At 42.8% G+C, this 25910-nt stretch overlaps 1 protein-coding gene across 1 annotated transcript in view; it reads right to left on the bottom strand.

Moving 5' to 3' along the window:
* The window catches only part of SHC3 (SHC adaptor protein 3), a 249842-nt gene extending 224226 nt beyond the window's left edge, over positions 1–25616 (bottom strand). The window contains exon 1 of the mRNA XM_019713789.2: positions 25497–25616. The gene's annotated coding sequence lies outside the window, so the exon portion shown is untranslated. The remainder of the gene's footprint in view (positions 1–25496) is intronic.
* Positions 25617–25910: the final 294 nt, after the last annotated feature.

The following is a 25910-nucleotide window of genomic DNA, read 5'->3' as shown; positions in this document are numbered from 1 at the left end:
TGTGTATGTTTGGAAAGCCCAATAATCACCACAAATTTTAAAAGTTGTTATCACATTTGACTGTCCGAAGTGTAGTCCCATTAGGCTCTGCGTGCTGAACAGTCATGCATGGGACATTCTGATGGGCAGAGCTGGGCTCAGCCAGTGGGCCAAGACAAGGGAACACTTCTAAACCACTCTCCAGTGACTCCGAGTTCCCTCCCTGCCACCAGAGTCACACTTGGCCCTCCCCAGAAACCCTGGAAACCCCCATAATCCAGCAAGTGAAGGAGGGGGCTCAAAGGGGCTTTGCTGGTGCTTGATATCTGGCTTTTCTGATTGGTCGGTGCCATTGCCATACTAGTTACTAACGTTCCCATGTCATTCCTGGCTGGAGAAGAAAGATGGTAACATCATTGGTGTCTCCGTTGGGTGAGAGAGTTTTCTATCTCATGGAGTCATTGTGCCAGGCTGAGCAGCAGCATGCTGCTGTAGGGAGATGACATACAGGAAAGGTGTGGGCGAGGTTGGGTGGCTGAACGGTGGGCAGCGACAAATGTTACAGGTTGCCTCAATGGATGCCACCTCCTTCCAGCAGGTTTGCAGTGACTGGAAAGCTAAAACTGCTTTTCCCTGGTGTCCTTGCCACCAAAACTCTGAGTCCAGCCATGCAGGTGGGAGAGGGGGTGGTGGCAAGTAGTGCAGGGAGAATATATCTCCTGGGACAGCTGTGGCAGAGGTTCTGGAATCAGAGTGTCAGGGGTGACACTGGCATGGGGATCCTATCAGGATAGTCCTAAACATCTTCTGTTTCCCCTTGTTTCCTTCAGGAATGTCTTTAAGCCAACTGATACCCTTTTTGCTTAAGTGTGTCTCTTTTTGCTTAATCCCACTCAAGTGGATTCTATGCCTGCTATGAATAACTAATGCTAGAAGGGCCAGATTTCTTGAGAACTGAAGAGAGAGTACTCTACTCAAAGGGTAATAGATGAAATCTACACTGGAATGAGAGACCCCTTGCTGGGCTCCTGATAGTACACCTCACTTGCAGGGCCTTTAACCCGTCCCTGACCTGTGACCCCATCACCGTCACTCTGGGATACATGTCTTGGAATCAGTCTACTGTGAGCTCCGATCTCAAGCCCTGCAGAACCTCCTCCTTCCTTTACAGCTGCCTGCCTTGCTGGAGCATCTTATTTCTGCCCACTTACTTTTTGTCCTATACTTCACCTTGGGAATTAGGTTTATTCCCAGGGTGTGCCCCTTGCCAACCAGCATGTCTATGACCTTGCCCTCAGTTGGTCCTTACCAACTGGGATCCCCTCAAGTCCAGGATACCTCCCAACCCCTCGGACTCTCTCAGTCTTTATTCACTTTGTCACCTGCAGTGTGGGCCATAATTGGGTGTTATATACGACCTGGGCATCATCTCAGGACCAGCCTCTATCATCACCTTTTCTAAGAAAACTTCTCCTACTATCAAGCCAACACTGTCATTGCTAGGTGCCCTGCACACACATCTGCTATGCACACATCACATTGATTTCTAATGGCCTGGTCAACACCTGTCCTTCCCGGATGAGGGGAAGCAAAGAGGCCAGGGATCATTCTAGAAGAAAAGTAGGTTGTCAACAGATGCTTTTTAATGGAATTAAATTTATTCATTGTATTAGTCAGAGTTTTCTAGAGAAAGAGAACCAATTTAATGTATGTATGTATATGTAGAGAAAATTATTTTAAGGAAGCAGCACAAATGATTGTGGAGCCTGGCAAGACTGAAGTCTGCAGGGAAGGCTGGAGATGCAGAAAAGAGCTGATGTTGTAGTCATGAGTCTGAAGGCCATCTGGAGGAATAATTCCTTCTTCCTATAGGGAGGTCAGTCTTTGCTCTTAAGGCCTTCAATTGATTGGATGAGGCCTACCTACATTATATAAGGTAATCTGCTCTACTCAAAGTCTACTGATTTAAATGTTAATCTTATCTACTAAATATTTCACAGTAACATCTAGACTAGTGTTTGACCAAACTCATTAACTGCATTGATATACCTTTTGTCCAATAGCTGGTAGGTTTTCAATAACTGAGGGATGAAGGGAAGGAGGAAAAGAGGGAAAGAGAGAAGGAGAAAGAAAGAGAGGGAGGAAGGGAAGGAGGGAAGAAACAATAAATTAGCTGATTCTGAAAATATTTTGACAAATCACAAAATTATTGAAATAAGGAGATCCAATCAAGAAAGCAGAGTAGGTAAACATGTGCTTGCCTCCTCCCATGACCATTTTAAATTACTACTAAATTATGGAACAATCAACCTGGAAAACCAATCAAAGACTAGCTGAACAGAAGTCCTATAACTAAGGATATAAAGAGGAAGCCACCTCAAGACTGGTAGGAAGGGTGGAGACACAAAACAGGCTGGCCTCACACCCATGTGTGGCAGTTGAGAATTGTGAGTGATGTCCCAGCTGCAGAGGCTCCCCTAAAGAGTGTGGGGGACTAGCCCCACACCGGGCTCCAGTAATAATAGGAGGAGCCCACACATTGGGCTGTGAAAATCAGCAGGAATTCCATCCCTCATGGTGAGATGGAAGGCAACTGGAAATCAAGGCATCCTTTTAAAGGGCCCCCACACAGACTCTTTCACTCCCAGGCACTCACCCTGGACTCCAGTAGAGGAACTGTGGCTTAGGAGGTGTCAGAGACATACAGGGAGAGACTGAGTTGTGTGGCTTCAAAGCAAGGGCTGGAGGAAAACTGCCATTGTCCCTGTATTGAGCCCTCCTCCCATGTAGCCAGAGGGTGGTTGCTATTTTTCTTGTACCACATGGCCAAACCTAAATTTCATTGGCTTGGTGAGCTATGCTCACTCCACCCTGATGATTCCCTTAGGACTCCAACTCACCCAATGTGCAAAATGCCAGAGGCTCTTTACAGCTGGCAGGAAGCCAATGTGGGCCTGCACTTTACTCTTTCCTGGACAATTCTTGCCTTATTGTGCTCTGAGACTTTTGCAGACGGACCTCAGGCTCAGAATTGATGTCAAATCTGAATTTGCATTAGCCTGTTGAACATCACTTGCCCCATGCTGGTGATTCCCTGAGACCCTGCCCCAACCAACTTCTGTACCACCTGAGGCTTGTTTAGTGGTTGAGCCTTATAGACAGCTGGCAGGTAGCAGCACCCCTTGGGGTGCCCAGAGTCTTGCTGAGGTATGCCAGGCCTAGGACTGGTGACAGCTGGATTCAGTTCACAGAGTGGTCTCTCCCACATACCTTCAGGTCCAATACAGGCAGCGACCAACTGCAGATCACTTTCTACTTCCTACCAGGTCGCCTCAAAACAGTCATAGGCAGAGGCTGACATTAGCCTGCACAGGAGCCACTCCCAAAGGGCCCCAGAACCAGCACCCAAGTGGCCAGCTTCAAAGCACGACAGAACACCACCCAATTAGCCCCAGAGAAGGTACACTCAAAGGGTGGTTTCAGCAGGTACCAGAGCAGACTGGGGTGAATCGCACTCCATTGAGTCAGCCCCTGCACAGCAGCTCATATGCTATGGTCCCAGCCAATCCTCACAGCCAGTAAGCCTGAGGGTCAATCACACCTACTGAGTGCCATCAGATATCAAGGCTCAACTATAACAGGAGGTCACAAACAAACCACACAAGGAACACTCATGGATATCTGGTTCAAGTGGTCAGGGAGACTATATTACTGGACCCCAAGGGATACCTACTACATAAGGCCACCCTGTCAAGACTGGGAGATGTAACAGATCTGTCTAATACATAGAAATAAACACAGAGAGGGAGCCAAAATGAGGAAACAAAAAAACATGTCCCAAATGAAAGAACAGGAGAAAACTCCAGACAAAGAACTAAATGAAATGGAGGCAAGCAAACTACCACATACAGAGTTCAAAGCACTGGTTATAAGGATATTTAAGGAACTTAGTGAGAACATCAACAAAGAGACAGCAAGCATAAAAAGGGACATATAAACCATAAAAAAGAACCAGTCAGAAATGAAGAATACAATAACTGAAATGAAGAGAACACTAGAAAAAAAATCAACAGTATATTAGATGAAGCAGAGAATTGAACCAGCAATTTAGAAGACAAGGTAGCAGAAAACACCCAATCAGAACAGCAAAAAAGAAGAAAAAAACAAAAGAAAATACTTTAAGGGAACTTTGGGATAACATCAAGAATAACAACATTCACATCATAGGGTTACCAGAAGGAAAAGAGAGAGAGAACAAGGAATTGAGAATCTATTTAAACAGATAATGACAGAAAACTTCCCAAACCTGGAGAAGGAAATAGGCATACTAGCCCAGGAAGCACAGAGAGTCCCAAACAAGCTGAATCCGAACAGGCCCACCCCATGACACATCATAATTAAAATGCCAAAGGTTAAAGAAGAAGAATCTTAGAAGTAGCAAGAGAAATGCAGTTAGTTACCTACAAGGGAACCCCCATAAGACTGTCAGTTGATTTCTCAACAGAAATTTTGCAAGCCAGAAGGTATTGGCAGGAAATATTCAAAGTCATGAAAAGTTAGGAACTACAGCTAACAGTACTCTACCCAGCAAGGCTATCATTTAAAATTGAAGGAGAGATAAAGAGCTTCCCAGATAAGAAAAAGCTAAAGGAATTCAGGACCACAAAGCCAGTATTACAAGAAATGTTAGAGACTTCTTTGAGAAGAAGAAAAAAAGAACAATAATAAAATGACAGTAACTACATACCCCTCAAAAATCACTTTAAATGTAAATGGATTAAATGATCCAATCTATAGATATAATGTAGCTGAATGGATAAGAAAATAAGACCCATACATATGCTGTCCACAAGAGACACACTTCAGATCAAAAGGCACAACACTGGAAGTAAAGGGACTGAAAAAGATATTTCATGCAAATAAAAAGAAAAAGTTGGAATAGCAATACTTATATCAGATAAAATAGACTTTAAAACAAAGGTAATAATAAAAGACAAAGGAGGACATTTTATAATGATAAAGGGATCAATTCAACAAGAGGATATAACCCTTGTAAATATTTATGCATCCAATATAGGACCACCTAAATACATAAAGCAAATATTAATGGACATAAAGGGAGAGATTGACAGTAACACAGTTATAGTAAGAGAATTTAACTCTCTATTGACATCCATAGCTAGACCTTCCAAACAGAAAATCAACAAGGAAACAGTGGCCTTAAATGACACATTAGACGAGATGGATTAAACTGACATTTGTAGAGCATTTCACCCCAAAGCAGCAGAATATATGTTCTTTTCAAGTTCACATGGAACATTTTCCAAGATAGACCACATGTTAGGCCATAAAACTAGTCTCAATAAATTTAAAAAGATTAAAATCATACCAAGCGTCTTCTCCAACCACAATGGTATGAAATTAGAAATCAATTACAAGAAAAAAACTGAAAATCACATGAACACATGGAGGCTAAATAACATGCAACTAAACAATGAATGGATTAGCAATGAGATAAAGGAAGAAATCAAAAGATACCTTGAGACAAATTAAAACGAAAACACAATGACCCAAAATCTACGGGACACAGTGAAACCAGTTCCAAAATGGAAATTTATAGTAATACAGGCCTACTACCTCAAGAAACAAGAAAATCTCAAATAAACAATTTAACTCTACACCTAAAGGAACTAGAAAAGAACAGTAAAGCCCAAAATGAATAGAGGGAAACAATTAAAATCAGAGTATAAATAAACAAAATAGAGTCTAAAAAGAAAAAACATACAAAAGATCAATGAAACCAGGAACTGGTTCTTGAAAGGATAAACTAAACAGATAAACCTTTAACCAAACTCATCAAGAAAAAAAAAGAGAGCGAGAACCCAAATAAATAAAATCAGAAATGAAGGAAGAGAAACGACAACTGACACCACAGAAATACCTAAAATTATAGGAAAATACTCTGAACAATTATATGCTAATGAATTCCACAACCTTGAATATATGGATAATAAATTCCTAGAAACATACAATCTTCCAAGACTGATTCAAGAAGAAACAGAAAATCTAAACAGATTACTGCTAATGATATTGAATTAGTAACCAAAAAACTCCCCACAAACAAAAATTCTGGACAAGATGGCTACACGGGTGAATTTTACCAAACATTCAAAGAAGAATTAACACCTCTCCTTCTCAATATATTCCAAAAAATTCAAGAGGCTGGAAAGCTCACAACAGTATTTAACGAGGTCATCATTACCGTGATTCTTAAGCCAGAGAAAGACATTACCAAAAAAAGAAAGAAAATTATAGGCCAATATCACTGATGAACATATATGCAAAAATCCTCAACAAAATATTAGCAAACCAAATTTAGCAATATATTAAGAAGATCATATACCATGATCAAATGGGATTTACTCCTGAGATGCAAAATTGGTTCAATATCAAAAATTCAGTTAATGTGATACACCACACAAATAAAACAAAGGATAAAAATCAGATAATCATATCAACAGATGCAGAAAAGTATTTGACAAAATCTGACATCCATTTATGATTAAAAAAAAAAACTCTCAGCAAATTGGGATAGCAAGAACATAATAAAGGCCAGATGTGACAAACGCAAGGTAATAGAATACTCAGTGGTAAAAAGTTGAAAGTTTTTTTCTTTAAGATCAGGAACAAGACAAGATGCCCACTTTCATCTGTTCATTCAACATAGAATTGGACGTCCTAGCCACAGCAGCTAGAGAAGAAGAAATTAGAGACATCTAAATTGGAAAGGAAAAAGTAAAATTTTCATTATTTGCAGATAACATGACACTATATAGATAGACCCCTAAAGATTACACACACACAAAAAATATAGAACTAATAAATGAATTCAGTAAAGTTGCAGAATATAAAAATATTCAGAAATTGGTTGCATTTTTACATACCAATAACAAATTATCAGAAAGAGAAATTAAGAAAACAATCCCATTTACAGTTGCATCAAAACAAATAAAATACCTAGGAATAAATTTAACCAAAGAGGTAAAAGACTTGTACTTGAGAAATTATGAAACATTGAAAAAGATACAAATAAATCGAAGCATATACCAAGCTCATGGATAGAAAGAATTAACATTGTTAAAATATCCATACTACTCAAAGCAATCTATAGATTCAAGGTGATCCCTATCAAAATATCTATGGCATTTTTCACAGAAATTGAACAAATAATCCTAAATTATATATGGAACCATAAAAAACCCTGAATAGCCACAGCAATATTGAGAAAGAAGAACAAAGTTGGAGGCATCACAATACCTGATATTGAACTATACTACAAGGTTATAGTAATCAAAACATTTTTATGCATGATACTGGCATAAAAACAGACACATAAATCAATGGAACAGAATAGAAAGCTCCAAAATAAACCCACACCTATCTGTTCAATTAATTTATGACAAAGGAGGCAAGAATATGCAATGGGGTAAAGTCTATTCAATAAATGGTGTTGGGAATCTGGACAGATACATGCAAAAAAATGAAACTAACCCACCTTCTTACACCTATACAAATATAAACTCAAAATGGATCAAAGACTTAAATGTAAAACCCAAAACCATAAAATTACTAGAAGAAAACATAGGCAGTAAACTCTCTGACATTGCTCTTACTAATGTTTTTTCTGATATGTTGCCTCGGGTAAGAAATAATGAACAAATGGAACTATATTGAAATAAAAAGGTTTTGCACAGCAAAGGGAACCATCAACAACACAAAAAGACAACCTACTGAATGGGAGAAGATATTCACCAATGATATATCTGATAAGGGGTTAATACTCAAAATTTGTAACGAACTCACACAACTTAACACCAAAAAAACTAACAATCCAATTGAAAAGCGGACAGAGGACCTAAACTGACATTTCTCCAAAGAGGACATTCAGATGGCCGATAGACATATGAAAAGATGCTCAACATCACTAATCATCAGGGAAATGCAAATTAAAGCCACTATGAGATATCACCTCATACCTGTCAGAATGGCCATCATCAACAAGTCACAAACAAGTGTTGGCGAGGATGTGGAGAAAAGGGAACCCTTGTGCAGTGGGTGCAGCCACTATGGAAAATAGTTTGGAGGTTCCTAAAAAAATTAAAAATAGAACTACCTCATGACCCAGAAATTCCACTTCTGGGTATTCATCCAAAAAAATATAAAACACCAAGTCAAACAGATATATACACCCCTATGTTCACTGCAGCAATATTTACAATAGCCAAGATATAGTAGCAACCTAGGTGTCCATCAATAGATGATTGGACAAAGAAAATATGGTTCATATATACGATGGAATACTGCTTGACCATAAAAAGGAATGAAATCTTACCATTTGTGAAAACATGGATGGAGCTGGAAGGTATTATGCTAAGTGAAGTAAGTCAGAAAGAAAAGGACAAATACTATTTGATTTCACCTATATGTGGAACTGAAAAAAACAAAAACAGAACAAACAAAACCAGAAACAGACTTATAGATGCAGGGAAAAGGCTGATGATTGTCACATGGAAGGGAGGTTAGAGGGTGAGATGAAAATGTGAAGGGGTTAAGAAGTACAAATTGGTAGTTACAAAATAGTCACAGGGATGGAAAGTAAAGCACAGAGAATATGCTCAATAATACAGTAATAACTATACATAGTGCCAGGTGGGTACTAGACTAGTCAGGGGGATCATTTCTTGCATTATATAAATGTCTACCCACTATGCTGTACACTGGAAACTAATAAAAAATTATATTGAATGTGAACTGTAATTGAAAACTTTTTAAAAGGGGGGAAGGGGAATGTGAAAGAGAATAAGAGGTTCAAATTTCCAGCTATACGACAAGTCATGGGGATGTAACGTACAGCATAGGGATATAGTCCATAACATTGTGACACCGTGGTACCGTGTCAGATGGTTGCTGGACTTACCATGGTGATCACTTCTTTAGGTGTATAAATGTTGAATAACTGTGGTGTACCCCTGAAACTAATATAATATCATACATTAGCTATATTTTAATAAAAATCTTTTAAAGATAAAAAATCAGAGTGCATAAAAGAATTATTAAAATAAAAATGTAGTTTTCCTATTACCTACTTTGAAAGTCAATAATACCATTGATTTTATATAAGTTCTGATGTAATCACTAAAAACAGATCTCATTAAGTTATAAACACAATAATAAGCAGAAGTAGAGAATCAAACATATCCCATGGCACATGAAAGGACATCAGATAAAGTCCAAATTCCCCATTCAGGACCCTTCACTTGTTAGGTCCCCTCACCACTTTCTTAAGAAGCAAGACAAAGAATGCCCAAGAGGAAGCTGGAGAAAACTTTGACCAACTTTTAATACACCGTTTTCATTTTTCTCCTATTTCTTCTGGTCAGGAAACTGTTTAAGAAATTTAAATTAAGAATACAAAAATACTAAGTACCAAATAATAAGAAAGAAAATACTAAAATTATCTCCATGGACCAAGAGTCTTACTGCTCTATCCATTTAAAGGAACAGACAATCTTGTCACTGGAACCTCATATTCATAGGCATGAAATGCCACCCCCCACCACCCCCAATAAATAACATTCTACTGGGAAAAAGCAATTTCCTTAGCTTGAAATGTCAGTCTGGGGCTTTTAAGTTAAAGAATTTTAACTTCCATTATATTATACTATCGTCAATGTAAGAATGTTCAAACCTGTAAAGAATTTTTATAAGAGTTTATTTGAGCCAAACTAATGACATTCGGGGAAACAAGATCTCAAATGTTCCAGAGAATAACAGTTTTGCAGTTTCTTTTATGCATTGGAAATTAAGGAGGGAACATAAGGAAGATTACATGAAGGTGGGAGAAAGCAAGGTACAGGATAGTTAACAAGATTGTGTGCTCCCTTGTTAACTATTATGTGTTCCAAGATTATGTGCTCTGGAGGTTACACCTCTGAGGGGTGTGAAAAAGAGAATTACTCTGGCATTCCAAAGATGTGTTAACTTAGATGCACAAGAACAATGAACAGGGCTTACTTAAGGCAAAGATAAACCTCTTATAGGACTGGGGCCTGACTATCCACCATGACCTGCCCAGTTAGACAAGATCAGCCTAAGAGGTTACTTGCGGTCACTGAATTTGTCAGATTTGTTATAGAGCCCCTTTTTCATTCACACTGTTGTTACCACAGACTCAAAGGGGTCCGCTTGCCTGTGCATATCCAAGCCTAAAGAGAACATGACCAAGAGTTTGTAGCAAAGAAAGTAAAGGTTTATTTAAGGAGTTGGCACTAAGTCCAGAGACACAGGTAAGCTAGTGCTCTCAAAAAAACCTGGCTCCCGGATGGCCTCTAGCAGCTAGGTTATAGAAGGGAAAAATCATTAATCAGGGTTGCTATGGTAGCTGGGGTTGGGGGCTTTACTGATTGTTTGGCGCTAAGGCAGGGAGCAATTGACCAGGGCTTCAGGTCCTGGTGTCGGTCATAGCATTGTTCCATCCGGCTTCCAGGGGATGCGGTCTGTGGGACTGTTCTGCTCTCATGAGTCCAAAGCTGAAATGTAACTGAGGCCAAGGTGTTAGCTTTGTTTTATTAAAAGCTTACTCATTGTTTAAGGTTTAGTTATTATATCCTAGTCATGGTTGACAGACCTGAAGCTTATCCTTCAGTGAGTTTGACGCTGACCAGAGCCTAGTGTTCTCAAGCGTACTGATTAGGAGTGGACATACAGTATAAGCACAGGTAGGAGGATCTGAGGAAAGAATGCAAGTGAGTCATAGTTCTAGTAGGCTAAACAGAGCTGGCGTGGATTAAAGCAGGATGGATGCTACAGAAATTAAGTTCACGTGCAGTTACACTATTTTGGCTCACCATTCATCTTTAATAACACACACATATTTGTAGACCCACATAATTTACCAAGCTGTGCTACTGCATAGCTGGCATAGCTGAAGAAACCATTTTCTAATGTAAACACAGCTTGCCTATTAGAGAAGGCACCCACCACCTCCCCACAGTGAATGACCAGAAGCATGTAGGTGGCCAGAGGTCTTGCAGAGTAACCTCCAGTTAAGTCAGGGCAGCTTCCCTCTCCGGCCCCTATTGGCTAGGTGGGCCAAGGCTTATGAGAAGACAACTAGGGGCTTGTGATGTAGAATATTTTCTTTGTGCTGGGATCATGTCTCGTGAAACCGAAGAATGGAAGCATGCACCAAGGAGAGGTGAGGAGTTGCAAAAGAGGATAGTTTATTAACAGCAAAGAGTCGCGGATCTCAGAATGAGAGGTGGTCCCAAACTGGTTGCCCAGTGAGGCAAAACTTCTTACTTTTATACCTTCCCTTGCCTGCTTGGGGCAGGGGGCTGGCTCCTTCTAATGGAATTCATCTATCAGGCTTGTCCTGTTTACCCACCCTAAAGGGATTAACGAACCCATCTCTGTCTATCAGATCTGCTCCTTTGTCCCGCCAAAAGGGATTTGTGAGATAATTTATTAGCCTCAAGGTGCATTCTCATATCTTTGTCCTGGAGTTTCAGGATATGTCTGCCTTTGTTCATTCCACCAGGGATGTTCCTATCTACCTAAAGACCTGTTAACTAACCTGTCTCACTTGGATCAACCTAACTGTGCAGCCAAGTGAAATAGTCCAGAAACAGCGTGTTATCTTTGCCCAACTTTAACTCCTGACCTTCCTGGTACTGAGTAAACTGACACCTCACTGGTCTCCTTCCTCTGGGAGCAGCCTGGCCTCCTCCAGTTGCACTGCATTGTTCCCTGATAGCAGAGAGGACCTTAGGAGGAGCAGCTTAAGAGGAGCAGAGTTTGATACCCCAAAATACGCATCTTTAGAATATTGAGTATTTTAGGCTGGTTAATTTTAAGAAACAGCAGACAAAGGAGAAGTTCTGAAAACCTAGTAGTTGCCCTTTTGTAAGGGATATTTACATTTCTAAGGGAACTCTCCATCTGTAAGGGTGTTTCCCTCACTGAACCTGGCCTGCCTTCATAATCTAGGCTAAAGGGCGGGACTTAAATCTGCATATCAACCTGACCCTTGTTTACTGTGCTTTTCCTGGTTACCTCCTGTGACTGACTCCCCACCCCAACATCGTCTTTTGTCTTTAGGTGGTATTTAAGGTGGCTTCCTCCATTTTGGTGAGTTACTTAGAGTTCCTGGGTCTCTCTCATGTATAGAGGAAATATATATGTTATTAAATGTTAATTTGTTTTTCTCCTGATAATCTGTCTCATGTCACTTTGATTATTAGTCCAGCCAGGATAACCTAGAAGGGTAGAGGAAAGCTTTTCTTCCCTGACACAGCACGACTGCAAAGCACTGCCTCCTATCAGCCCAACCCCAAACCCCACCACAAACTTCGAATTGTGGCCCATTTTTGAAACCAATGTTTTCTCCTGGGTCTGCATGTCTTAACACCTCCAGTCTGAGGGCTTTAGTAACTGCATGCTGGTGTCTCTGAGGGAGGGCTATGTCATCTCCAGGAAGCACCTGTGTTATTGAACTAAAGGGGATTCATTTTGCCTTCACGCATCAAAACTAAATGAGACACAAACGGGGGTTTGCAGTAAAGAAAGTGAAAGTTTATATAATGAAATGGCGCCAAGTCCAGGGACACAGGTGAGGTAGGGCTCAAAGACTTCTAGGGGATGGGTTATATGGGGAAAAACTCGTTAGTCATGGTAGCTTAGGGAGTTGGGGTCATGGGCACTACTGATTGGTGGGGGTTAGGGTAGGGGTCAGTTGACTATTGCATCAAGTCCTGATGTTGAAACTGAAGGCCAAACAAGGCTGGAGCTCATGCTGCCTGCCCCACTCAGCCAATAGACCGACACAGCAGTTGGGTCATAGAATAAGTGTTTATTATCACTTATTCACCTAGAACACCAGGGGTCTGAGAAGGCAGCAGGTTAACACCTCCAAAAACTGCCTTAACATTCTCAGACCAGCTTAGGGTTTTTAAGGGAAATCTGGGTGTTTCTCCAGAGGCTACATGAGGTTTCCAGGGGTCTGCATGGAGCCTTCCCTGTGGCCACGTGATTCCATGGTGGAGTCAGCAATCCAGGAACAATGATGGGATTAGCCTGGTAGACCACTGAGATTGTGATCAATAAGCCTGAGGCTATTGTCATGCAGGGTTCCAGCTCCTGACTCCCCACAGAAGAACGCAGGATATGGTGATGCCATAAAGGAACACCCACGGAGCCATAGATAGGGGAGTCATACCACTACATTCTTGCTGGCAGCTGGGTTGGAGACACAGGAAGCAGGATCCACATGATCCGCAACCCACCGTCTGCTTCTCTGCCAACCAACCAACCCCTAGCGTAGCCACGGCAGTTATATTAGTGGCCAATGGCTAACTGGTAACAGCTGATGGCCATCTCATTACAGCTGATGGCCATCTAATAACCAAGCCAGCACCTTTCCACATGAGGCCAAGAGCCTGGAAACTGCTCTCCTGGCTCTATCCCCAAACTCCACCCCTCCAGGGTCTTGCCTCACAATCTACATGAAAAGCATCTTCTGCGAGGCGCCCCGTGTGAGGAACCCAGCCCACGAGTAAAGGTTTCAGTCCAGTTCAAGAATGTCCGAGGGGGTGTCCCTCTATATCCACCTACTTTCTGGGCATAGCCAGGGTTTCTCAGGGCACCGCCAGTCTCTCTGGGCACAGCCAGACTTCCTGGGGACAGCCAGGGCTCTCAGGGTACTGCCAGTCTTTCCGGGCACAGCCAGACTTCCTTGGCACAGCCAGGGTTTCTCAGGGTACCATGCTGGAACAACAGTGGCTCACAGCCAGTGTGTTTACATATTCTCTACGGCAGCAGGTCGAGACACAGGAAGTAAACATCCGCCAGCACCTCAACAAGGGGTCTTCCTGCGCCACAGTCTTGCTGGTGGTCAGGCGAGACACAGGAAGTAAACATCCACTTGTATCCCAACAAGGGGTCTTCCTACACCAGTCTCGCTGGCAGCTGGGCGAGACACAGGAAGTAAACATCCGCCAGTTCCACTACATACTGGTACGTTCCCAAGCAAACAGTCAAGCTGTCCATCAAATCAGGGATGGAAGGCAATTCCCCATAGTCCACAGTCATTCGCCAGGGCTGTGTGTTGGCCTCACAATGTGTGCCCTCTACCACAGGGCGAGGGCTCCAAGTCCCCGCCCCCAACCTGGGGGTGAGGGACAACCTTGACCTCACCCTCATCTCCCATGGAGGACTAAGCAAGCGTTTCCTCCTGGGACTACAAATCCTGCATCTGTACTGCCACAGCAAGCACTTCCCAGCTTACACAGCCACAACAACCTTCACTTTCTCTGGCCTACGCTGGTTGGAGAATCGTCCATGTCTTCCTATCCCTCCACTGGGGTCCAGCTCTCTGGCAGCTGCATGGCTTTTTCTATGCTGCCCGGAGAGCCATCCATGTCTTCCCACCCCTCCACGGGGTTCCAATTCCTGAGAACAGTGGCCAGCAGGCACCACACACTGTGTTGGGGCCATATGTTCTCCTGCCCAGAGTCAGACATCATTCTTACCTGGCTGGAATCTTGCTTGCCATGCCAGGCATCTGTGTGGGTGGTGGCCTTGGTGTAAGATGTCCACAATTCTAGGAGCCTAAAGCAGCAGCAGCATACCAAAAAGCAGGCAACGCCTGCCATGGCCAACAGGGCAGCATGCCATCCAGAGGCTCAAGAACACCACCAATTCACAGAGGGGTCACATTTCTCCCAGGTAGATTGCATTTCCTGCTCCCGGCGCTGCTCCTCACAAACTTCCCGAGACTGAGTGTCCATACGCACAAACTGCTCCACCGCCCTTCGGAGAGTTTTGGCCAGCACAACACCCTGCTCACTGTACCATGTGTCATGCAGGGTCCCAGCTACTGCTCCCTGCACAAGAATGCAGGATATGGTGAGGCCAAAAAGGAACACCAATGGAGCCATAGATAGGGGAGTCATACCACTATATTCTCGCTGGCAGCTGGGAAGCAGGACCCACAGGATCCGCAACCCGCCATCCACTTCTCCACCAACCAACCTTGTTAGCCACCATCTGCTTCTCTGCCATCCAACCAACCCCTCAGGTAGCCCCGGCAGTTATATTAGTTGTTAATGGCTAACTGGTAACAACTGATGGTCAACCAGCCACAGTAGATGGCCATCTCATTACAGCTGATGGCCATCTAATAGCCGAGCCAGCACCTTTCCACATGAGGCCGAGAGCCTGGAAACTGCTCTTTTGGCTCTGTCCCCACAGGTATTAATGATAAGTTTCAGGGTAATTTTCTAAGACAAGGAACTGGGTGGGACAGGGGACATTCCCAGCTCAAACCGTAGGGGAATGATCTATTGTTAAGCTATAGGTAGGTCAAGGAAAGGTGAGGCCTCTACTGTGGGAGTGCCAATCAGGTCATGGCATCAAGTCAACGAGCAGCCCCTACCCCCCACTGAAAAACTGTTAAATTTTCTTTCCCATAGAAATTTTCAGTTTCCTTCTCCTTAAGTTTTCTTTCCCCCAGTTTTTTAGCTCCTACCCCTGCTTTAGATAATTACTCTAAAACTTGTGATTCATACTTGTAGATTGTAATCATTGAAGCCTAATGTTCTGTCCTACCCGTTCTGGGCCTAACTCCTGGACAATTGATGCTACCTAAATGACTGGGTGAATGGCCACAGGCTCTATAGAGCTAATGGATTTATTAATTAAAATCTATTTTTCCTCATTTAGGGGACTTGGGGATACAGAAGATACCCCAGCAAGATTGCCAGTCACAACCAAAGAAGCCAACGCAGTCTTCCAGGCGGATCTCAAGACCCCTTCCTCTCTTCTAAGATCAGATATGGCGAGAGTTCTGTGAATCCCCCAATAGGTAGGGACAGCTCTATGCCCCTGCCCAGCAGAAGAAAAGACCTCCTGTCCCTCAACTTCCCATAGAGGTTTTATGGGGATCATGTCTCTCAGGGGAAAACAAGGCAGGGAGCTAGAGACAGGCATCAGGTCTCTGCATTCCTGCATAACCCACAGAATGTGACCGCCCAAAGGACCTCCCCTCTCTGCCCCAAACTTCCCCTTTTCGTTGTAATCATCTACCCCTGTGAGGAAGAAATGGGTACAAAACACCCCACTAAATTAAACCGGCCACTCACACCTGCCCAGTAAAGGCCACAACGACCTTCATTTCATCTGGGCCTCATTATACCATCATTATAATATCATACATATGCCCAGAAGTTCATTAATATCATTACAACAGACTGCATTCTGGGAAGGAACATGCACAGTCTAAAAAGATGAAGTAATAGCCTCTTGTCAATCACAGGTATCAATCAAGTGGTCCCACGCCTGGAAAGGAACAGCCCATTCTAGAGAAAAAAGGGATAAAACCTTGAAGCCCTCGCCAGTCCAAGCCCTTTGAGCCTTTTCAGCCTTGCTTTTGCTCAGGCGCCCGCTCCAAACCCTTTGGAGTGGACTTTTTCTTTTAATAATGAACCCTTGAGCCATTCCCTGCTGCTTGGGTCCACTCCTATTTCTTTGGAGTGTACTATCTCTTCTAATAAACTACTCTTTCACCACTTGATATTCCTGTGTCTCGTTCAATTCTTTGCTCGAGACGCCAAGAACCTGGACACCACGCGGAGAACAGCCCACTGTCCAGTAACACTTCTGTCTGGTTCCGAGCGGATGTGGTCAGTGAGGTCTTCTGCCTTCATGAGTCTGGAGCTAAAACACAACTGAGGCCAAGATGTTATCTTTAGTTTGACCAAAACTCTGTTAATGTGGTCAACAGACTTTTGTCCCTAAGACTGTTTGATGCTGACTAGAATCTGATGTCCTAAGGGCTTAATGATTAAGGGGGTGGCTGTGCAGTATGTGCAAAGGTGGAAGGATAGGGAAAGACAAGAAGCGAGTGACTCATGGTGCTATTAGCCTAGACAAGGCCAGTCTGAATGAAGAGAAAGGAAAAAGTCATTTTAAAGAAGTGAAGTTTTTGCAGTTACACTTGTGCCCCACTGTATCTCCCAAATATACTACAATGTTTATATTTTAACATACCCCAAACACTCTCTCAAAATGTAGTTTAAAATACGTCAAATCACTTCTTATGATGTAATGATAAAAAGCTTGAAAATCAATTTAGTTATGATAGATTCCATCAGAAATAAAAAAGCTTGCTTCAGTTTTCACTTTCTATGACTAGTTACTTCTTTAAAATGTTGTAAATTTTCCTCATTTGGAAGCTACTTCACAGCATCCATGCCAATTAATTATGTTCCTTATTCTTCTCTTAGATTAGGTCTATTCTAAATTTGCTTCCTGCTATCAGAAGAAAGAAGACAGGCGTCTAGAAAACAGTATAGTAATGTTCCCAATGAGAGTCTGAATCCCAAGGCACACTTCATCAGCAGAATCCTTTCTTCCCAGGATAGAAGATATTAAAGGTGAGGTAATGTGTTCCAGCTCCTGAATCCCTTCCCTAAAATACTCTGGGAGGGGTGGCCATGATTGGACTGGGCAGCAAGGCTCTGAGGTATATGCTCCCTGTGGCTCAGGCCAAGTTCAAATTCAGGGACCAGCCTGGAGAGTCCCTCCTCCCTGGCCTCTGAGGAGAGAAGCCCATTATCTCATGTACCATGCTTTCCCAGAAATGCCAACTAGATGTTTCTGGGAGCTTAGCTGAGCCAGATGATAGAAGAAGTAAGACACTGTGGAAGAACACACTTGCTCACACTCCACTCGTGACTTTAGGCATTTCTTTCCTTCACTCTTGAACACATGGTCAACTGGCTTAAACCTCGGGTGGGTAACAGGTCCCATTTCTCCAAGACTTCCCCAGTTTTAAAACTGAAAGACCCATGTCCCTGGCTTCCCCTCAGTCCCAGGTAAGCTGGAACAGTTGGCCACCCTAGGTAAGTCCAGTGAGTATCTGACTGATGCCAGATTTGAGACCCTCAGAAGGCACACTCAAAATTCACAACACACAAAAATAACTGATGCTGTCAGAAGTTAAGAGAATGCTGATTGAGAAACAGATTTATGATGTGTGGCCGTTGAGCTCAGGGGAAGCCCAAAGATAACCACATAGGATGGTGTGAACATAAAATTTCCTAACTAAAAGTGGGTCATGTTGGGCAGTCACGTCCTAGGCCTGTAGCTTCCTTGACAAAGGTCAGTCTTTACTTAAGTGAGCCTGTCTATTGTCTTTTTGCATCTAAGATAACATACCTTTGGAATGTTAGAGTAATCTCCTTTTCCAGACCCCTCAGGTCACAATTGCCAGTACTAGACCAGGAGACCACAGAACCCCTCATTGTTATCCTCTCTGTGCTGTAAATATTAATGATTGATTATCCTCTACTCATCAATGTGAAAGAAGCATGTGCCTCTCCATTTTACTTTTCATCCAATCCCAGAGATTTCCCCGCTCTACTTTCTCCCGCCTCCCTGATCTACCACCAATGGATTTCATGTAAGCCTCCTTACGTCTCCTCTTTTCATTCTAATGTATAAAATAAGCTGCAAAACTGCCATTCTCCAGAGCATTTTCCCAATCCATTGAGATTTTCCTTCCCAGCAATTGTCAGTTTGATTCGAATAAACTCATAAAAATCCTCTACAGGTTTGTGTGTTTCTTACATCGACAAATGTAGCCACAGAACCAGCTTAAAATGGTCCTATCCTGTTTCTAACAAGACACTGAGTTGCTTTCCAGAGAGACAACAAAACCACAAGTTGTGCAACCAAAGCATGCCCAGAAGAGAGAATTTGACCTCCAGCTGTACCCAGAACCAAAGTCTCGCCCCCTCTCCCCAGAACCAAAGGACAAAAACATAACCGAAACTTAAACCCTTTCAGAAGCCAAGGGTCCATTGTGCAGCAATATCTGGTGCTAAAGCCCCTTCACCATAAATGGCCAAGTTCCTCCAAAGAAAATTTTCCCCTGTAGCACTTCCACATACCTGTTCCCTCAGCCCCTTAAATACCAGCACCAAACCCTGGATATTGAGGTGCAGATTTGGGTTTTCTCACCATCTCCTCAGTGGGCTGCCTCTCAAAATAAACCCTTTTTGCATGCTCAGTGTTTTAGTGATTTGTCTTATTATGTGATGGGCATATGAACTTGTGGGTTCAATCACAGCTGAAAAGAGGCCTAGGAGTTTCTGGGGGCTCATCAAGTTCCAGTTCTTTGTCTGGTGTTGGTGGCATGGAGGTGTCGGAGAAGAAAACTTATCCTCTACCCCTCAACATTCTTCTCGCTGGATTAATAATCAAACTAACACTAAATAGATTAGCAGGAGAAAAACAAATTAAAGTTTAATAACATGCTTTCCTCCTGTATACCGTGTTTCCCTGAAAATAAGACCTAGCTGCACCATCAGCTCTAATGTGTCTTTGGAGCAAAAATTAATGTAAGACCCAGTATTATATTATATTATATTATATTATATTATATTATATTAGACCCAATCTTATATTGTATTATATAAGACTGGCTCTTATATTGTAGTAAAATAAGACCGGGTCTTATATTAATTTTTGCTCCAAAAGATGCATTAGAGCTGATGGTGTGGCTAGGTCTTATTTTCGGGGAAATACGATACATGGGTGAGACCCAGAAATACTGAGTAACTCACCAAAATGGAGGAAGTCGCCACCTTAAATATCACCTTCAGCTACAGACCAAAAAAGATGTGGGGGTCAGGGACGTGACCAGGAAAAGCACAGGAAACAAGGGTCAGGTTGTCATGCAGGTTTAGTCTGTGACTTCTCCATTCACAGTGAAGGCAGGCCTGGGACAGTGAGGAAAACACCCTTAGAAACGGAGGTTTCCTTTATAAATGTCAATGTCGTTTTACAAAGAATAAGCTCTACTTGGATTTCAGAGCTTCTCCCTTGTCTGCTGTTTCTTAAAAGTAACCAGATTAAAATAATCAATGTCCCCAAAGAGACATATTTTGGTGTGGCAAACTCTGCTCCCCTTCAGAAGTTCAGTGAAGATGCTGCGAGCTGCTCCATATGTTACATGTACTTCTTCTCTGTATGTATGATACACGGAGAGAGAGAGACAGAGAGACAGAGAGCAAGAAAGAGAGAAAGGAAGGAAGGAAGGAAGGAAGGAAGGAAGGGAGGGAGGGAGGGAGGGAGGGAGGGAGGGAGGAGGGAGGGAAGGAAGGAAGGGAAAGAAAGAAAGAAAGAAAGAAAGAAAGAAAGAAAGAAAGAAAGAAAGAAAGAAAGAAAGAAAGAAAGAAAGAAAGAGAAAGAAAGCAAGCAAGCTAGAGAGAGGCTTGCAGCATCCCTAAGGATTTCCTTCAAGGTCTTCATTATATTACATTTTTGAGAGTGTTATGAACCGAATTTCATCCCCCTGTCCCACAATTCATATGTTGAAGCACTCATCCCCACTATCACTGTGTTTGGAAATAAGGTTTTAAGGAGATTAATGTTAAATGAGGCCATAAGCGTTTCTCATATGACTGGTGTCCTTAGAAGAGTTCATTTTCTCCATGACTGTGCACTGAGGAAAGTGATGAGGCAGAAAAAGAGTTAATAAAAGTGAGCCCAAAGGGGGATAGCCAGGCCTGTATCCCCTCCCCAGGAACCGTCCAGGTTGATCCAAACACCCTTAGAAAGAGGAGATAAGGCTTAACCAGTGTAATCTGGTTTTAACCTATGCTCAAACTGCTGGAGCCTGGCCGCTATCTGAACTCTAGCCTCATTATAATACAATTAAAATAAAATGAGCATTATGGCTTGGCCCCCACTCCTGGGTTTTTCTGTATGCATTCTGGGTAAGAGCATGCACAGAAAGAAATTATTTATATAATCAACATATGTCAATCAAATTGTTGCAGAATCCAAGACCAGAAAGAACCCAAGCGGCACTCAGAGAGTTAGGAGAGTCAGCTTTATTACGTTGGCAGGCTCAGTGGGATCCTTCCCAAAGACTGAGCCCCTAGCAAGGTTTTGAGCAGGTTTTTATGGGTTGGGGACTTTCTTGAGTCGGGGAAGGGGTAGGTGTCATCTGGTGATTGGCTCAATGTTTGGCTTGGAGGGGGTTATGCGGAAGTGGGCTGGGGCTTAGGCTGGGGACCTCTCTCTCCACTCGGGCCACCATTTTAGGTCGGTTCCACGTGGCAGGGAACAATTTTAGGGTCAGTTTCCCCATCAAAATGACCTCAGTCTATATGTCACATCTCCTACTGTAAGAAAATTTACCTACCCTTTCCCATATAAGAAAAAGCTAACCTAACATTAGGTGCAGTTGTCTGCCCCCAGTGACTTCTCTGCCATCGCCTTTCTTCTTGAATAAACTTTCTAAATTCTATTCCTTTGAGTCTTGGGAATTCTTTCACATGCTGCGAACGACCAGGGGTATCCAAAGGTAAAACAGAAAGGCCACGTGAGGACACAGCAAGAAGGTGTGTGGGAGAGCGGTCTCACCAGAAACCAACCCTGACAACACTCTGATCTTGAACTTCAGCCTCCAGAACTTGATAATAAAAATGACTGTTGTCTAAGCCACCCAACTTGTGACATTTAGTTTTGGCAGCCTGAGCAGACTCTGACAGAGACCTACATCTTATCGTGAGTGTACTGTGAGAAGTCTCCCTCCCACCCAGCCCCAGCCTCCCAGTTTCCCCACAGAGGCAACCATTATGACCAGTCTCCTGGGCATCCTCTCAGAAATACTCTGTAAATAGAAAGAGTGGCATACCATGCATACTGTTCTGTACTGCACAATACAATTTTCACTTTCATCATAGAAATGGTTCCCTATTAATACGGAAAGAGCTTCTTAGTCTTTTTAACAGAGGCAGAGTATATCATTTAAAGAATGTGTCATCGTTTATTAAACCACTCTTCCATGAATAGATATTTTGGTTATTTCCAATGTTGTAAATCATGTTTCAATAGAAAACTTGTATTTATGTCAATTCACATGTGCATGAATATACCTGGGAAATTTCTAGAAGTGGACATAATAGGCCTCTAGATCAAATGTATTAGCAATTTCAGTAGATATTGTAAATGTGTCTTCCACAGACTTTGGATTGATGGCATGTCCAATGCTTATTTTATAGTGTCCTCACCCCACAGTATGTCATCCTGCTTTTAAATCTTTATGAATATGGTAGATGAAAAGTGATATCTCAATATTACTAACACTCTCATTTCTCTTAGTTTTCTACTCTTTTTGACAAAATAATGCCAAGTTCAAAATACTGGTCAAGTAATTACACAAATAAACACTATTGCAGAGAGAGGTGGGACAGCAGTTGTGTGGGTTGGGTGGCAGGCGAAGGTCCCAAACCACTGTGTAAAACCTTCATTTGTCAGAATTTTGCATCTCAGAAGCTAGTTAGATGTGACAACATATATTGTGCATAAACAGGTCCTCAGAGGTCAGGGACGAGCTGCTGAAGTCCACCTCTTGCTAAGGCAGCCCTGTGCTTCCTCCCACCACCCAGAGACAAATCAACTCTGCCTCTCTGCTCCAGGTCCAGTGTGACCTGGTCAAGGGGAGATTGGGCCCTAAAGTATTTATCATATCACAGAAGTATGAATGATATATTGCAGTTTTACTTTTGCTTCTTGTTACTTATACAGCACTCTTCATCATGTTTGCATTAATCCACTCATTTGATAGTTATTTATGGAATATTGTGCCCAGTGCAAAGCAGTATAGATCAGTACTGACCAGGATCAACCAGCATAGACCAGTATAGGCCAGTGCATACAAGTATAGATCAGTACAGGCCAGTATAGGCCAGTGCATACCAGTATAGAGCAGTGCACACCAGTGTAGACCAGTGTAGAAGAGCAAAGAACAGAACAGGCTTTTGTAGCTGCTCATGTGGTTCTGGCTTTTTCCACAGTCCACACAGCCTAGAGCAGCATGCAGTTGCTTCGTGATTTCTGCATGGTGCCTTCTGAGCTCCTCACTTTCACTCCTTCAGCTCTTGTCAACTACCTTGCTTTAAGTCCCATTCTATTGGAAATATACAGAGTGGTTTCTGTTTTCCAACTCAACCTTGACAAGCACCTATTTAGTATCAGACACAAAGACACAACAGGACAGCCCAGACCTCATGAATATGTAGGTAAAATATCTAGTATGACAGGCAGTGATAAGTGCTGACAGGAAACATAAACAAAAGAGTAGGCATCAGATGTGCCACAGCAGGGGCACCTGAGACTTCAGGTTGGGGATCCACAGAAGGGCTGCTGGATGTGGAATGGTACTCTAGAGAAGCCGAGGGAAATTGCTGGTAGAAGTCTAGACAAAGAGCATCCTAGGTCACGTGGATGGCAGATGCAAAGTCCCTGGGTGGAGCATTTCACATGCTCAAGGAAGGGCTAGACAGAGGGGAGCACAGTAAGACCTGAAGTCAGAGGGTCAGTAGGGACCAGGCATGTGGGGCCTCGGAGGCCACAAGGAATGCTGGGTTCACTCTGGGTGAGAGGAGAAAGCATGCATTTAGATGTTGAGAAGGCCATCAGATATAAGAATCTAGAGTTATGGAAGAAGTAAGGAATGTGTTAAATGGAGTTCTTTAAAATAAGAATATGGATATACCATAGGTAAATACCAATTAGATAGACCAAACAGTATTTCCACAAAGTGTTGATAAAGTGCAGGCCTGGTGTTGCATAGCTAAGTTACATCTCTCCTCATCTAGCTCCCTGACACTACAAATATGAAGGAAGGCAATGATGATGTTAATACTTGGTGTCATTCCACATTTCTCAAACAAACATTTCATTGAGCACTGACTAAGTGCCTGGTTCTGTTCTAAGTCTGAATAATAAAATGATGAGCAAAGCCTGACACAGCCCCTCCCTGAAAGCATATTAACAGTGGGACCATAGCTCATCTGGAGGGACAGCAAAGGCTCCCTGAGAAAGTGATGTTGCAGTTTAGATCTGAAAGACATGACAGTGAGGAGGAGGGTTCCTGGAAAAGGGAGCAGTACGTGCAGGGGGGCGGGGGGGAGAGCTGGAGCACAGGGAAAACTGAAACAGGCCAGTGTGGCTGGAGAGCAGAAAGGAGGAGGAGAGTAAGGCCAACAGATCCCAGAGGTCAGCAGGACAAGCTGCATAAGGCGTTTTTGGACACCGAAGGATTTGGATCTTGATCCTACATGGAAACCTCTAAAGGCTTTGAGTGGGGAATGACATGGCCACAGTGCACTATACGGAGACAGATCAGAGATGGATGAGAGAGGATTTGAGGAACATGGCAGGAGGCAGGTGCCGTAGACTGGACAGGTTCCTGGTGCCTGGGACCAGGGTGTGACCCGGAATTGGAGAAAAGGGGTAGGTTCAGGGGGTAATCGTGATGTGGAGTGGGGAGGACTTGTGCCTGAGAGTGATGCTTATATTTCTGGTTTGCCTCACCGGACGGATGGCCATGTCATGTGTCATATAGAAAGCACTGGAGAGGACCAGTCCAGAGGAAAATTGTGCATTTGGTTTGGGATACATTAAGCCTGGCTGCAGCATTTCAGTAAAACAAAGATTTGCTGGATAATAGAATAAAGTAGGATGTGGATGGCCTCTATCAAATGCAGATGATTGCTTTTCTAAATGGATCCGTTATGACACAGATTCATCTTGTTCACTGGTCCTGACCCCAAACATAACTTATGGAAAAAAACAGGGTTGGCTGCTTGCCACATAAAAGCCAAAGTCCGAGAGACAAGCATTGGTGGAACGAAAAGGAACTTGATTCAAAACGCCGGCATTCTGGGAAGACTGCGGACTTCTGTCTCAAAGGCCGTCTTCCTCATTCCTAGAACAGCCAGAAAGTTTTACAGGCATGAAAGAAGATGCAGAACAAAGGAAAGGAGGAGTTAGTCAGGCAATTTTGGGATGCTAACATCCAGAAAAATGCATCCTACGGTCTGGTTCCTTCTGAGATAACATTATCTCGGACCTGATCATAGGGGCAATTCATGTGTCACCTGTTGGAAAGTTGCGAGCAAGGAACAGCCTGGTTATCGGCATGTAGAGGCCTAAGGGCTGAAACGGTTTCTTTGAAGTCCATGTTCTGGCAACTAACCAGGTTAATGAGGTATGTATGTAACTTTGGGAAAACAGCGCAAGCGAATGGGAGTGGGGGGGGAGGAAACAAAGAAAAGAAGAAAAAAGAAAAAGAAACTAGATTGTTAAATATTGCAAAATATACCATCACCCTTACATAACTACATGAAATAAGAGCTCATTGCTTCTTTCCAGTCTCCAAAGCCCTATAGTAGGTATCACGAGAAGGTAGGAGAACAGAATATAGCACCAAGGAGTCTTGACACTTAGGACCACGACATGAAATGGATTAATCTAAGAGACCTTGTCAAGTACACCAGCTGCTCCTTTGAAGTCTCAAACCCACTAAATATATGAAACAACTTGCAATAGTTAGAACTGGGCTCCTCTGCAAGTGACACACTCCAGGCAGTTTTGCTTACCTCAGGTAGAAGTTGATTTCTCTCACACACAAATAAACCAAGCTCAGAAGCTTTAGCAGTACTCACATTCCAGATTGCAAGGAGTGCAAGTTGCTGGATCTTAATGAAGGCTCCAAGATGGTGAAATAGTCTTACCTGCGTTGAGACATAGTCATGTGATCACATGTAGCTGCAAGGGATGGTGGGAAATGTAGTCTTTACTCTGAGCAGCCATGAGCCCACCTAAACTTATACTACCATGAGAGAACAGATAATGAGTAATAACAAAACTCTGACTTGATATGATACCCTGTAATTTTCCAATGTTTAAAATACTCTACAAAAATAACAGAATTCAAATTCTGGTGATGATTTCGATGATCGCCGTTCATTTATTTCAACATTTTCAAAATGTTTCAATAGTTTATAATCCAC

This window comes from Rhinolophus sinicus, linkage group LG04, assembly GCF_036562045.2.
Source record: "Rhinolophus sinicus isolate RSC01 linkage group LG04, ASM3656204v1, whole genome shotgun sequence".
Classification (NCBI taxonomy): Eukaryota; Metazoa; Chordata; class Mammalia; order Chiroptera; family Rhinolophidae; genus Rhinolophus; species Rhinolophus sinicus.
This window is presented reverse-complemented; position numbering and strand designations above follow the sequence as displayed.